Source organism: Emydura macquarii, unplaced genomic scaffold, assembly GCF_026122565.2.
Source record: "Emydura macquarii macquarii isolate MOO-44397 ecotype Brisbane River unplaced genomic scaffold, CSIRO-AGI_Emac_v2 contig_3220, whole genome shotgun sequence".
Lineage (NCBI taxonomy): Eukaryota > Metazoa > Chordata > Testudines > Chelidae > Emydura > Emydura macquarii.
In genome coordinates this window covers 1,023,470-1,035,933 of record NW_027133357.1, presented here as the reverse complement: position 1 = coordinate 1,035,933, position 12,464 = coordinate 1,023,470, and the positions used below count along the sequence as shown (strand labels likewise).

The window sequence follows — 12,464 nt, the reverse complement described above, 5'->3', positions numbered from 1 at the left end:
GACCCTCCCCCAGCCATGCCTGTACTGAGCCCAGAACTTCTGCTTAAATCAGAGCAAATCCATTAGAAAGAGACATCCAATTGTGGTTTAAAGACTTGGGTGAGGTCGAATCCTCCACGCCCCCAGGGCGGTCGTTCCAGTGGTTATTTCCCACCGTTCTTAAAAGCGTCAGCTTTATTTCCAGTGTGAATTTGTTTGTCTTCCACTCGCAGCCACGGGTGCATGCTCTTGTGACCTTATCGGGAGTCTTATGACATCTGATTTTCTTCTCCTGCTCCTGGAGCCATGTTATCATGGCAATTTCTGGTTTCCTTTAAAAACAAGTAAGTTTCCAGCTTTCGTGGCTGCAGCGAAAAGCTGGAAAATGTGACCCTTAAAGGGTTGAGAAATAAAATAGAAGGCAAATTAAAAGAACCCCAGATTGATCTCAGGACACGTCTACACTACAGACCTTAGAGTGGCACAGCTGTGTCAGTGCCATAAGGTCTCCCATGTAGCCACTCTATGCCAACGGGAGAGAGCTCTCCCGTCAACGTAATTAAACCACCTCCACCGAGCGGTGTTTGTCAGTCAGGAGGTGTGTTTTTCACACAGGGGTTTGAGGATCTGGGCCAAGGTGCCTTATCCTGGTATAGCTTATTTCCTTTCCTGTACATAGGGTGGCCAGCTACCTGGTTTTCAACCGGAAAGTCCAGTCGAAAAGGGGACCTGACAGTGTCTGGTCAGATCTACTGACAGGACACCCAAAGCCCGGTTATTGCGGGCAGGGGATGCTGGGTCATCACCCTCGCCAGCCCCTACTCAGCCAAGGCCACCTCTTATGTGTGTCAGGTGGCTGCAGCTCCCAGCCCCAGCTCTGCAGGAGAGTCCCTCCTGACCCAGGCCGAGTGGGGGGTAGGGGGAAGAGCAGCGAGAGATGGGGGAAGGGAAGAGAAACGGCTGGGGGTGGAGCCTCAGGGCAGAGGTGGAGCCTCATGGATGAGGTGAGAAGGGGCGGGGCAGGGCAAGGGCAGGCCTCAGCTGATGGGGAGGTTCCAGCACTCCAGCTGGAGTATCCGATTTTTAAGTCCTATATAGGTGGCAACCCTACCTGTATAGGAAAGTCTGTACCAGTATAAGTACTGTTATACTGGCATGACTGCGTCCACAGTAGGCGGTGCTGTACTGCTGTAACTGGAAGTACAGTTGAAGGGGCCCAGGCTCTGTGTGCAGGTCTGTGTCCAGTCTTCAGAGAGATACCCCTTCCTACAATAACAATCATCCAGCACTTGGAATCGTTCAGTTGAGCGCTTGAAAGCGGATACCACCCAGCAATCAGTCACGTCTCATCATTTCCCTAGGACAGTGGTTCTCAACCAGGGGTAGGCAGAGCTCTTCCAGGGGGTACGTCAACTAACTCATCTAGATAGCTGCCTGGTTTTACAACAGGCTACACAAAACGCACTAGCAAAGTCCATACAAACTCCAATTTCATACAGGCAATGACCTGTTTATACTGCTCTGTGCACTGTGCACTGAAATGTAAGTACAATATTTCTATTCCAATTGATTTATTTTACAATTATATGGTAGAAATGAGAACGTCAGCAATCTGTCAGTAACAGCGGGCTGTGACACTCTTGGATTTTTATGTCTGATTTTGTAAGCTAGTCGTTTTTAAGTGAGGGGAAACTTGGGCTACACAAGACAAATCAGACTCCTGAAAAGGGATAGCGTAGCCTGGAAAAGTTGAAGGCCACTGCCTGAGGACCTGGGCGATTCATAGATCGTGGGGCCAGAAGGGACCATTTTGACCATCCCATCTGACCTCCTGCATCACACAGGCCAGAGACCCTCCCCCAGGGATTCTTGCTTCCAGCCCAGATCTTGTGGTTGAACCACCAGATCTTTGAGAAAGAGACACCTGAATTTGATTTAAACATTTCAGAGGGTGAATCCCCCCCCCAACCCTATTGGTAAGTTGATCCAGTGCTTAACCACTCTGACCGTCAACAATTTGCTCCTTATTTCTAGTCTAAACTTGTCTAGCTTCTGCTTGCAGCCATCGGATCTCATTACACCTTGGTCTGCTAGCTGGTAATATAATAATGACATCGCTCATTACTGTGATACTAGTCCTTCAGATGGGTAACTGTGGCCAAGGGCCGTGATTCCAGGGCAAGGCGGTGACTGATCCAAGAGTTACACTAGATTCCGCCCCAGCTACAGCCATCGGGTATGAGTGCTGATCGCCTACCAAGAGAGCACAACGAGTGCCGATAAACGGAGAGAGGCGCCTCGCGCTCATTTCCGTTTTGGAAGAACTCTGACGTCTGCAGCCCTCGTCAGTGTTAGTTTTTCAAACCAGCCCCAGTGAAACCAGAAAGCAAAATTTGATTTTTTTTCCCCCAGAAAAATATCATTTGTCCCAGAAAGGTTCCAGTTAACCCTTTCCTTGACGCTTTGTTTATTATGCCTTGCCACTTATCCACAAAAACACCTACCCTGGGCCTTAGGGGCTGATTTGAAAAGGTATTTAAGAGCCTAAAGAAGCGGATTGGTGTGTAGTGGAATGGTCAAAATGCCAGTTCGTCGATGGAGCAGTGCTGATTCACACCAGAGGAGGATCTGACCCCGAGCAAAAGTAAGAAGAAGCGAGACTGCTCTTGGTCTCTGCTCACATCCCACCTTTCTGCAGCGGGATGTGCACCGCACATATAGAGAATTAGTGACCACGCCTAGTGGATCTGGCGGACAAGGTGACCCCCTGGAAATCCAGCGGGGAATAACTCCGAGGGGTTGCAGAGGCAGGAAACTGACCAAAAGAATGTTTCACTCCATTGTTCAGAGCATGAGGAAAATGCAGGCAAGGTGGTCCCTCAATGGCAAAATAAGAAATCTGCCATTAATACCAGGGCAGAGCAGTGAAAAGGTAGCACAATGAGCCTAATGACCAGCAGCAACCTACTACCCAAAGAGAAAGCACCAGTGATTACCTGTCAGGAACCCATTGCTTGCATGAAGCACCATTCTGCACAGCAGTACGGTAACACATCCACAGCCCCCTAGCACTTCAGTATTGCCACAGCACCCAGATTCTCCCTGCCAAAGAGCACAGTCCCTTCCTACTTGTGCTAAAGGAGAATCTCCATTCGTTGTTGACAATGTAGGGCTTATGACACACAACTGAAAAGGGCTGATTCCACCCACTAGAGGGCAGTGTGTCATATGCACTATCCAGTTCTTTACATTATTTAAGCTTTGCCAATCCTTGTGTCCCTTGTCCCACCAGTAACATTTATTGCATCAGAGAAATAAACATACATGGTGCTCGTTCTAGAACTCAGTGCAGCCAGACAACCTGCACCATCAACCAATTTCATGAGAGCGGCTTTTATTTTTCCATTGCACTCTCATCACTGTTATTGCTATCAGCAAAGGAGCCGCTGTATTATCAAACATATTTATACTCTGTTGATTGAAGAAGACGCCAAACACAATATCCAATTAAGGCTCATTTCCAAGGAATTGGAAGTGCTTGCCAGGCTGATTTGGACTTTATCAGCTGAGTCATTCCCCAGAGATGTCTGTTCTGCTTTTGGAGTGACACTGAGCGCCCTCTAGCGGTTGCCACGGAAGCAAGCCAGCGGCTCACCTGGGGTGATGTTGACCAAGTGCCTGCTTTGCACAGCAATTGTCATAAGTTCAAGTCCGGGTAAAGGGAGGCAGTGAGGTCTAGTGGTCAAGCCCTAGGAGACAGGAAATGCTGTTGTGTAACCGGGGCACTGCCCTTCTCTATGCTTCAGGCTGTCCAATGGGGGAGAATGCCATTAGCCAGCAGCATGAGGCGCTCTAGGTACAAAACTCTAGGCACAGCACTCGGAACGATGACGTACTTGGTCCGATTCCCTCCCCTGGTTCAGCCAGGTCCCTGCTCTCTTCCCAGCTTCCTAATGGCTGGCACGGTGCAGGCGGCGTTGCCTGATATATAACAGCAAAGATTAGGCAGCAGGGCTACTGGAGCTATTTCTGCACAGGCGAGTCAACAGACGCCTCCATGTCTCGCGCCTGTAACTGGGTCAGCTGTACGAACAATACCCCACTCACAAGAGTGTTGTAGGGGTGCATTAACTCTGGGGAAGTGCTTGGAGATCCCCGGCTGGAGGCTGCTGTAGAAGTGCAAGGGATCAGTAGCGGCTGAGCGGGGTGAAATCCTCTTTTGCAGAGGGGCTAGAACAAGGGCCATACACCCAAGGTCTGCAGTGGAGCTAGGATAGGGCCCGTGCTGTGTGCTGGCCTCTGCAGGGCAGTTATTTCACCCTGCGATCCAGGGGTCCAGTGGCCTTACGGACATTACAGGGAGGGCAGAGCCCGTGCTGCTCAGAGGTTTGCTTTTGGATCCCAGAGAAGTCTCCTCCCTCTGGAGTGGAGACGTGTTGCAAACACCCAGCCCAATGCTCCGCTGGTGTTACGCTGACTTTCACCAGCTGTCCCACAGACGCCAGTGCAGCTCTGGCCGATTCCTGCTATCTGAGGATCCAGCCTCTTTGAGTTACTCATGGATCTGAAACCGTTTCCGGCCGAGCCCAATAAATGTGCTTTAATGATGTAAGGCGTCTTTGCGCGGCCATGTTTTACCCGGTGTCTTTCTGATGGTTGGGCGGCCTCCGATGGGATTGTCTGCGGAGTGCTGCGTCGGCTGGGGGCCGTGGAGATGCAACGGTTGTTAATATTACCGTTCGTAAGCGTGGTGGATCCCTGAAGCACTGTCCCATATCCGTGTCTCTGTCTCTTAATTTTCTCTGACTGTGCTACTTTCCTGAGGACAGACCAGCCTTGCTCGGTGAAATCCCTGCTCGCCCATTTTCCTCCAGCAGGGCCGGCTAAGGGGCCCAAACAGCGCCTGCCAATATTTTCACGAATAAGGAGATGGAGGGGGGGGCAGGGCATAGTGCTGAGTCTCGCTTGGAGCACATGTGATTCCAATCACAGTGAGCACCACCAAGAACGTTACACGTGACGCAATTTGAGTCCCCAGTGCTGAGCGGGGCAGTGGGTAGGGCCCCGGCCTAGGGAATCCAGGAGCCCTGGATTCTATTCCTAGATCTACCCTTGATCTGCTGCAGGACCTTAGGCAAGATGAAGAAGACAGGTCACTTATACAGCATGATCTGGATCGCGTGGTACACTGGGCACAAGCAAACACTGCATTTTAATAAAGCCAAATGTAAATGCATCCATCTAGGAACAAAGAGGGTAGGCTCTACTTACAGGACGGGGGCCTATCTCCTGGGAAGCCGTGACTCTGAAAAAGATTGGGGGTAGGGGTGAGGATATATAATCAGCTGAACATGAGCTCCCAGTGTGACACTGTGGCCAAAAGGGCTAATGTGATCCCGGGGTGCATACACAGGGGAATCTGGAGTAGGAGCAGAGAGGTTATTTTACCTCCATATTTGGCACTGGTGTGACTTCTGCTGGAACGCTGTGCTGAGTTCTAGTGCCCACAATTCAAGAAGGATGTGGACAAACTGGAGAGGTTCAGAGAAGAGCCACGAGAATGATTAAAGGATCAGCAAAGTTGCTTACAGTGATCGACTCAAGGAGCTCAGTCTATTCAGCTTAACAAAGAGAAGGCTGAGGGGTGACATGATCCCAGTCTGTAAGTACCTGCACAGGGAACAAATATTGAATAACGGGCTCTTCAGTCTAGCAGAGGAAGGTCTAACATGATCCAACGGCTGGGAGTTGAAACTGGACGAATTCAGGCTGGAAATAAGGGGCGAATGTTTAACAGTGCGGGTAATGAACCGTTAAAACAGTGTACCAAGGCTCAGGGCAGATTCTCCATCACTGACAATTTGTAAATCAAGGTGGGCTGTTTTTCTAAAAACTCTGCTCCAGGGATTATATTGGAGCAGTTCTCTGGCCTGTGCTATTGACGAGATGATCATAATGGTCCCACTTGGCCGAGGCATCTACAAAAGTCACTTTCTCTCTCCTCCCGCTCTTTGTCTGCCTTATCTACGTAGGTTGGAAGCTTCTCGGGGCTGGGGCTGTCTCTCACTGTAAGTCTGGAGCACAACGGGGCCCTGGTTTCAGTTGGTGCTACTGGAATGCTGGTAATCAGCGTGTTGGGCGTTGCAACAATATTGACAGCCACAGACGAGGGTTTGTCTAGATGAGGAAATTTACCAACATAGCCGTAATTACGCGGGTAGAGCTCCCCCTCTGGACACTCTTCTTTCAGAATAAGCATGTCTACATGGAGCAGTGCACTGGCCCAGCTGTGTCAGTAAATTTACCCATGTCGATAACCCCTAAGGCACAATGACCTGGAGACAGGTCAGGGAGGGGCCCAGCTATGCCAGCCAGCGAGGTGCAAGATCCACCTATCTGAGCCAGCATTCGCTAGGCGACAGTTTAATTGCTGGAGGGGGCACAGTGGGGCGGTGCGCGGAGGGAGTTCCTCCCTCTCTTGGGATCAGAGCAGGGATGACATTTTTCACCTGAAACTTTTTTTCAGCGGAAACAGGTCAACCAAACAGGCCATTTGTGAATTTGTGCTAATGTCACTGAATTATTACAGTTGAAAAAAATCAAAAAAGCCAAAATGTTTACATTCTGTGACAAAATTTTCTACGATTTTCCTTTAAAAACCACTGATGACAGCTTGAACTCAAAACACCACATTTTGTTCAGTTCTTTTTCTGACGTTTTGGCTCACTGAAAATTTCCACCCATTTTCATTTTGTGTCAACCCCAAAGCGATTGTTTTTATACTTTGCAGAGCTGCCAGAGAAGTGAAAAAGCCGGTTTTCACCCAGCTCTAATTGTGGTCAGTGTAATGGGACATGGCGCTCCGGTTTTCATTTGCCTTGAACTCTGCGCACACGAAATGAACTCAACAAGATTCTTCTCTGATCAAACAGGAGCTGCCAAGGCCCTTCCAGGCAGGCTGCTGGAGGCTCAGAGCCCTGTCTTCTGCCTCCCTGGCTCTCACCCTCCTCATCACCCAGCTGCTGGACTATGGGAGCTGGGGAGCAGGCGCTGCGGTGGACGGCCCTCCTGGAAGGCTCTTGTCGGTTTCTCTCTCTGCGGGCAGCCAGCCAGCCAAAATGATCCATCTCCATTCTCCCAAATTGCCATGTCCTGGGACTCCCTCCCCGCAAGCAAGTTTGCACTTCTGACTTTTCAGCTTGACGCAGGATGACTCTCTCTTTCCCCCAGAAACGTGACATTTTTGAAGGGAAGGGATTTCCCTCTTCTGTCCAGCCCTAGTGCCCATCTCCGTGTGCGTCCGTGTGTCCTGCCTGCTGCATGCCTGCTGGAAAGCAGAAAAATCCTCCCCTTCACCCCTCCAACAAGCAGTGTGAACGTCCCCAGCCAAGCATTCGGTCTATGCCCTGCCATTGCAGCCCTGCCCCGCCCCGCACACACTCGCTGCAGTACGCCGCCCACAAAGCTCTTCAAAGGTAGGCTCCAAATCACCCTTTCCATGAACGAGTGCCCGTCCCCGAACAATGGTCATACTTCGAGACAACCTCCCTAACCAATCGCATCTCTTCCTGGGCCCCTCCTGACCAAGGTCTGCCAATCAGGACACACGGCGCTTTGGAGGTGTGGCCAAAAATGCCTTCTAGGGACTGAGAGGAGGCCGCACGAAACTCATCTCACTCGTGTCCCAACCCACACACTTGTGAGGCTGTTTTGCTTCCCGGATCTTCGGCCTCTGTATCCTGAATGGATCAGGCCAGCATGAGCCAAGCCCGGCTCCTGCCTGAAATAAATGAGCCCCTTTCCCGTGGCAAAACCTCGGAGCCCTTTCCTTCCAGGGAGAGCGTCAGTGTCCCATGGCTCACTGGGGTCAGGATTCAGGAGCAGTGGCCTTCTCCTCCCCATCTAGTAACGCCCCATCCTGTCCTGGGACGGCTCCTTCCTCCATGTCCTGTCCCCGAGGCCCTTCCTTTCCTCATGGCCCCAGGATTTACACGCTCATCTCTGGGAACGTTACTGCCAGGCATGGGCACAAACCCCAGGGCAGCCAGAGGCGACAGGGGAAGTTAACCTACGTGCCCTGCAGTGGGAGGGCTGGGATCAAGTCATGAATGTGCTCCAGCCGGGCATTCATCTCCGGAGCGAGCGGTGCCAAATCCTGCCGGAGGGCTGGAGCGTGCCGTTCCCCAGGCAGGGTTTGCACCACCTGACTGCACAGGGCCTGCCTGCAGGCGCAGCAGCACGCTCTCAGGTACGCACGCCTTTCTGAGCCCTCCCCAGACTCCAGCTGTGATTGCCCCCCACCCCTGCCAGTCGGGGAGGGAGGCTCCTGCCCAGCGTTGTCTTTGCACAAACCCCCACACGCCCTGCTCAGATGGCTGCCAACCTCCCTTCTGAGGCTGCCCTGAGCTCGTGTAAATCACCTTCGCGCCCCAATTCCATCCCCGCCACGCTCATGCAGAATCACTGAAAGCGCCTGAGTTCCCCTGGATTTACGGGAGTCCCTGCGACTCCGAATCGGGATCTCCCGAGCTGGGCTTCTGCTGACCTGGAGCAGAAGAGAGCAAACTCCCGCCTGGCATGACTCCGCTGGCATCACGGCAGGGAGGGGGTTAGCCCAAGGCAAGGCGCATTGGCATGATGTGTTCGCACTGGCAGCCCACCCAGCCCTGCGCCACACTCTGCACTGCTAGCCTCCAGGCAGCCTGGGTTGCAATATCCCCCTTAGGGAGATGAGATTCTCCTTGGCAGGCAGAGATGGCAGGAGGTATTTTTTGCACTGGTGCTCCGGGGTAGTAATGAGTCTCATCTGAGCAGGCTGAGAGCTTCAAACTCATCTCACTGGTGCAGCAAACAGCGCTGACCCCAACTCATCCCCCAGGACCTAGCCACACACATCGCTGGCTCTGCACAGACGTGAAGCCAGACAGAGGCCAGCTGACCTCCAAACAGCCGCGTGATGGGACAGGCGAGCTAATCACTGTGAAAAGTGGCTCACAGGCTCCTCTGACAGCAGAGCCAGGACAGGGATGAGGCAGCACACTTTGCTCCCAGGTTCAGGCCGGTGGAGGTATCCTTGTGCCCCAGGCAGAGAAGGGCAAGTCGGCAGATAAACATACATCTCTGTCTCCAAGGCTCTGTCCCTTCTAGTTTCTCTCATCGTCTAGCAGTGTCCTGTTTGCTCGCTCGCTCTCTCTCACACACACAAATATTATCCTGCAGAGAGACCTGCAAGTCCCATCCGGGATCTTCGCTGGTGGCTCCAGCCATCCCTGCTAGCCCGGTGCCAGACACCCAGCCCCAGGGCTAAGTGGGGTGATTCTCCAGGGTGCTCGGCATCCTGCCATCTGGAGTTGTGGATGCCTGGCACCTCTGGCTCTGCTTCCAGTGACTGACTGTATAACCAGGGGAATCCCAAGGAGGAGCAGGGAGACGTTATGACATCTGGATTTGGCACTGCTGCGCCCGCTACTGGGAATCCTGAGTCCAGTTCTGGCGTCCATAATTCAAGAGGGACGCTGGTAAATTGGGGCGGGGGGTTCCGAGAAGAGCCACAAGAATGAGTGAAGGATTGGAGAACATCCCGTACAGGGACAGACTCAAGGCGCTCAATCTGCTTGGCTTCACAACAGGACGGTGAAGGGGTGACTTGATCACGGTCTGTAAGTACCTTCATGGGGAACAGAAATTTGATAACAGGCTCTTCAATCCAGCACCCAGAGGCCTAACAAGTGGCAGTGGCTGGATGCGGAAGCCAGATAAATGCAGGCTGGAAGTAAGGTGTAAAGTCTGAACGGGGAGGGCAATTGGCCATTGGAACAACTGATCAAGGGTTGTGGGTGGATTCTCCGTCACTGGCAATTTGTAATCAGGATGGGACATTTTTCTAAAAGGGCTGCTCTAGGGATTATTACCCAGGGGGTCAGACTAGATGATCACAGTCGTCCATTTTGCCTTTATAATCTATGAAACTACTGATACATGAACCACACACACGTGCACACATGTGCACACACGCATTCAGCTGCTATGCCACAACTGCCCTTCCTGCTCTTTTAAGCGCTGACAGCTCCCCACTTCTTCCCACAGGCACTTCCTTTGTCCCAAACTGCATCAGCACTTCTGGCTGCAACGCCTCGGTAAAACAGCAGCTCCCCTGGAGAGCCCCTGGAGCCGGGCCCAGCTGTTCTGGAAAATCTCTTTGTGCACCCAGCGGAGAGCCCAGGTTTGTCAGGACCCAGCAGGGGACGTGCGATTAACCCAGCTCAGCGGGGTCTCTTCAACGCCAGGGGAACATATTGTGGGATCAAGGGGTACTGGGAGATACTGGAGGAGGGGTTCAGGTGCAATGGTTCTACCATGTGTGTGTATGTACATGTGTGTTCATGTGTATATGTGTGTGTGTGTGCGCTCACAGGTATGAGCGCTCACATGAATGTTGTGTGTTCATGTCTATTCACATGTGTGTGTTCCCAGGTATCTCCTGAGCTGTCTTTTGCTAATCACCAGAGTTCTACTTTAATAACTGCTCATGTTCAAACCACTCGCTGCTTCCCCCGGCTCTCTGCCCGCCCAGGGCCCGGGCCGTTCCCAACGCACGATTCACACCTCATTTATCCGGAAACTGAGGAGCTGGGAGCCCGAGGAGCAGCCGACATGGCTGTGCCTGGCACCGGGCACATGTCCATCTGCCATTCGTACTCTGGGCAGCTGGTTACGTCAGGCTGCGAGACCTCCCATCACAAGGAGAGCAGGGGTCACGGTGCACACTGCCGGGGTGCTGGACGGCACGCACAGCACATGCCCACACACAGATAGGCATACCAGCCCCAGACGGACGTGCAAGTACACCTGGACGTACACCACTAACACAGATACACATACATACAGGTACACCCGGACATACACCACACACACACACATACACAAAGTACACTCAGACATACATCACAGACACACACACACATGGACACACAGGTATACCCGAACGTACACCACAGACACACACATACGTACACACAGGTACGCCCAGACGTACACTATAGACACACACATATGTACACACAGGTACATCCGGACGTACACCACAGGTGCACACACACAGCCGCATAGCATCATAGAATCATAGAATATTAGAGTTGGAAGGGACCTCAGAAGGTCATCTAGTCCAACCCCCTGCTCAAAGCAGGACTAACCTCAGCTATATCATCCCAGCCAGGGCTTTGTCAACCCTCAGCTTAAAAACCTCTAAGGATGGAGATTCCACCACCTCCCTAGGTAACCCATTCCAGTGCTTCACCACCCTCCTAGTGAAAAAGTTTTTCCTAATGTCCAACCTAGACCTCCCGCCCTGCAACTTGAGACCGTTGCTCCTTGTTCTGTCATCTGCCACCACCGAGAACAGCCTAGCCCCATCCTCCCTGGAACCCCCTTTCAGGTAGTTAAAGGCTGCTCTCAAATCCCCCTCATTCTTCTCTTTTGCAGACTAAACAAGCCCAGTTCCTTCAGCCTCTCCTCATAAGTCCTGTGCTCCAGCCCCCTAATCATTTTTGTTGCCCTCCGCTGGACTCTCTCCAACTTGTCCACATCCTTGTTGTAGTGGGGGGCCCAAAACGGGACACAATATTCTAAATGCGGCCTCACCAATGCCGAATAGAGGGGAATAATCACTTCCCGTGACCTGCTGGCAATGCCCCTCCTAATGCAGCCCAATATGCTATTAGCCTTCTTGACAACCAGGGCACACTGCTGACTCATATCCAGCTTTTTATCCACTGTTACCCCCAGGTCCTTTTCTGCAGAGCTGCTGCCCAGTTTGTTGGTCCCCAGTCTATAGCTGTGCATGGGATTCTTCCTTCCTAAGTGGAGAACTCTGCACTTTTCTTTGTTGAACCTCATCAGATTTCTTTTGGCCCAATTCTCCAGTTTGTTTAGGTCACTCTGTATCCTATCCCTACCTTGCAGGGTATCTACCACTCCCCCCAGCTTAGTGTCATCCGCAAACTTGCTGAGGGTGCAATCTACCCCATCCTCCAGATCATTAATAAAGATGTTGAACAAAACCGGCCCCAGGACCGACCCCTAGGGAACTCTGCTTGTGACCAGTTGCCAGCTAGACATGGAGCCATTGATCACTACTCATTGAGCCCTATGCTCTAGCCAGTTCTCTATCCATTTTATAGTCCATTCATCCAACCCATACTTCTTTAACTTACTGATAAGAATACTGTGAGAGACAGTATCAAAAGCTTTGCTAAAGTCAAGGTATATCACATCCACCGCCTTCCCTACATCCACAGAGCCAGTCACCTCATCATAGAAAGCAATCAGGTTGGTCAGGCATGACTTTCCCTTGGTGAATCCATGTTGACTGTTTCTGATCACCTTCCTCTCTTCCAAGTGCCTTAAAATGGATTCCTTAAGGACCTGCTCCATGATTTTTCCAGGGATTGAAGTGAGGCTGACCGGTCTGTAGTTCCCTGGATCCT

At 51.9% G+C, this 12,464-nt stretch overlaps 1 protein-coding gene across 1 annotated transcript in view; it reads right to left on the bottom strand.

Moving 5' to 3' along the window:
• The window catches only part of CPNE5 (copine 5), a 149,492-nt gene that overhangs the window by 104,823 nt on the left and 32,205 nt on the right, over positions 1-12,464 (bottom strand). The window lies entirely within an intron of this gene.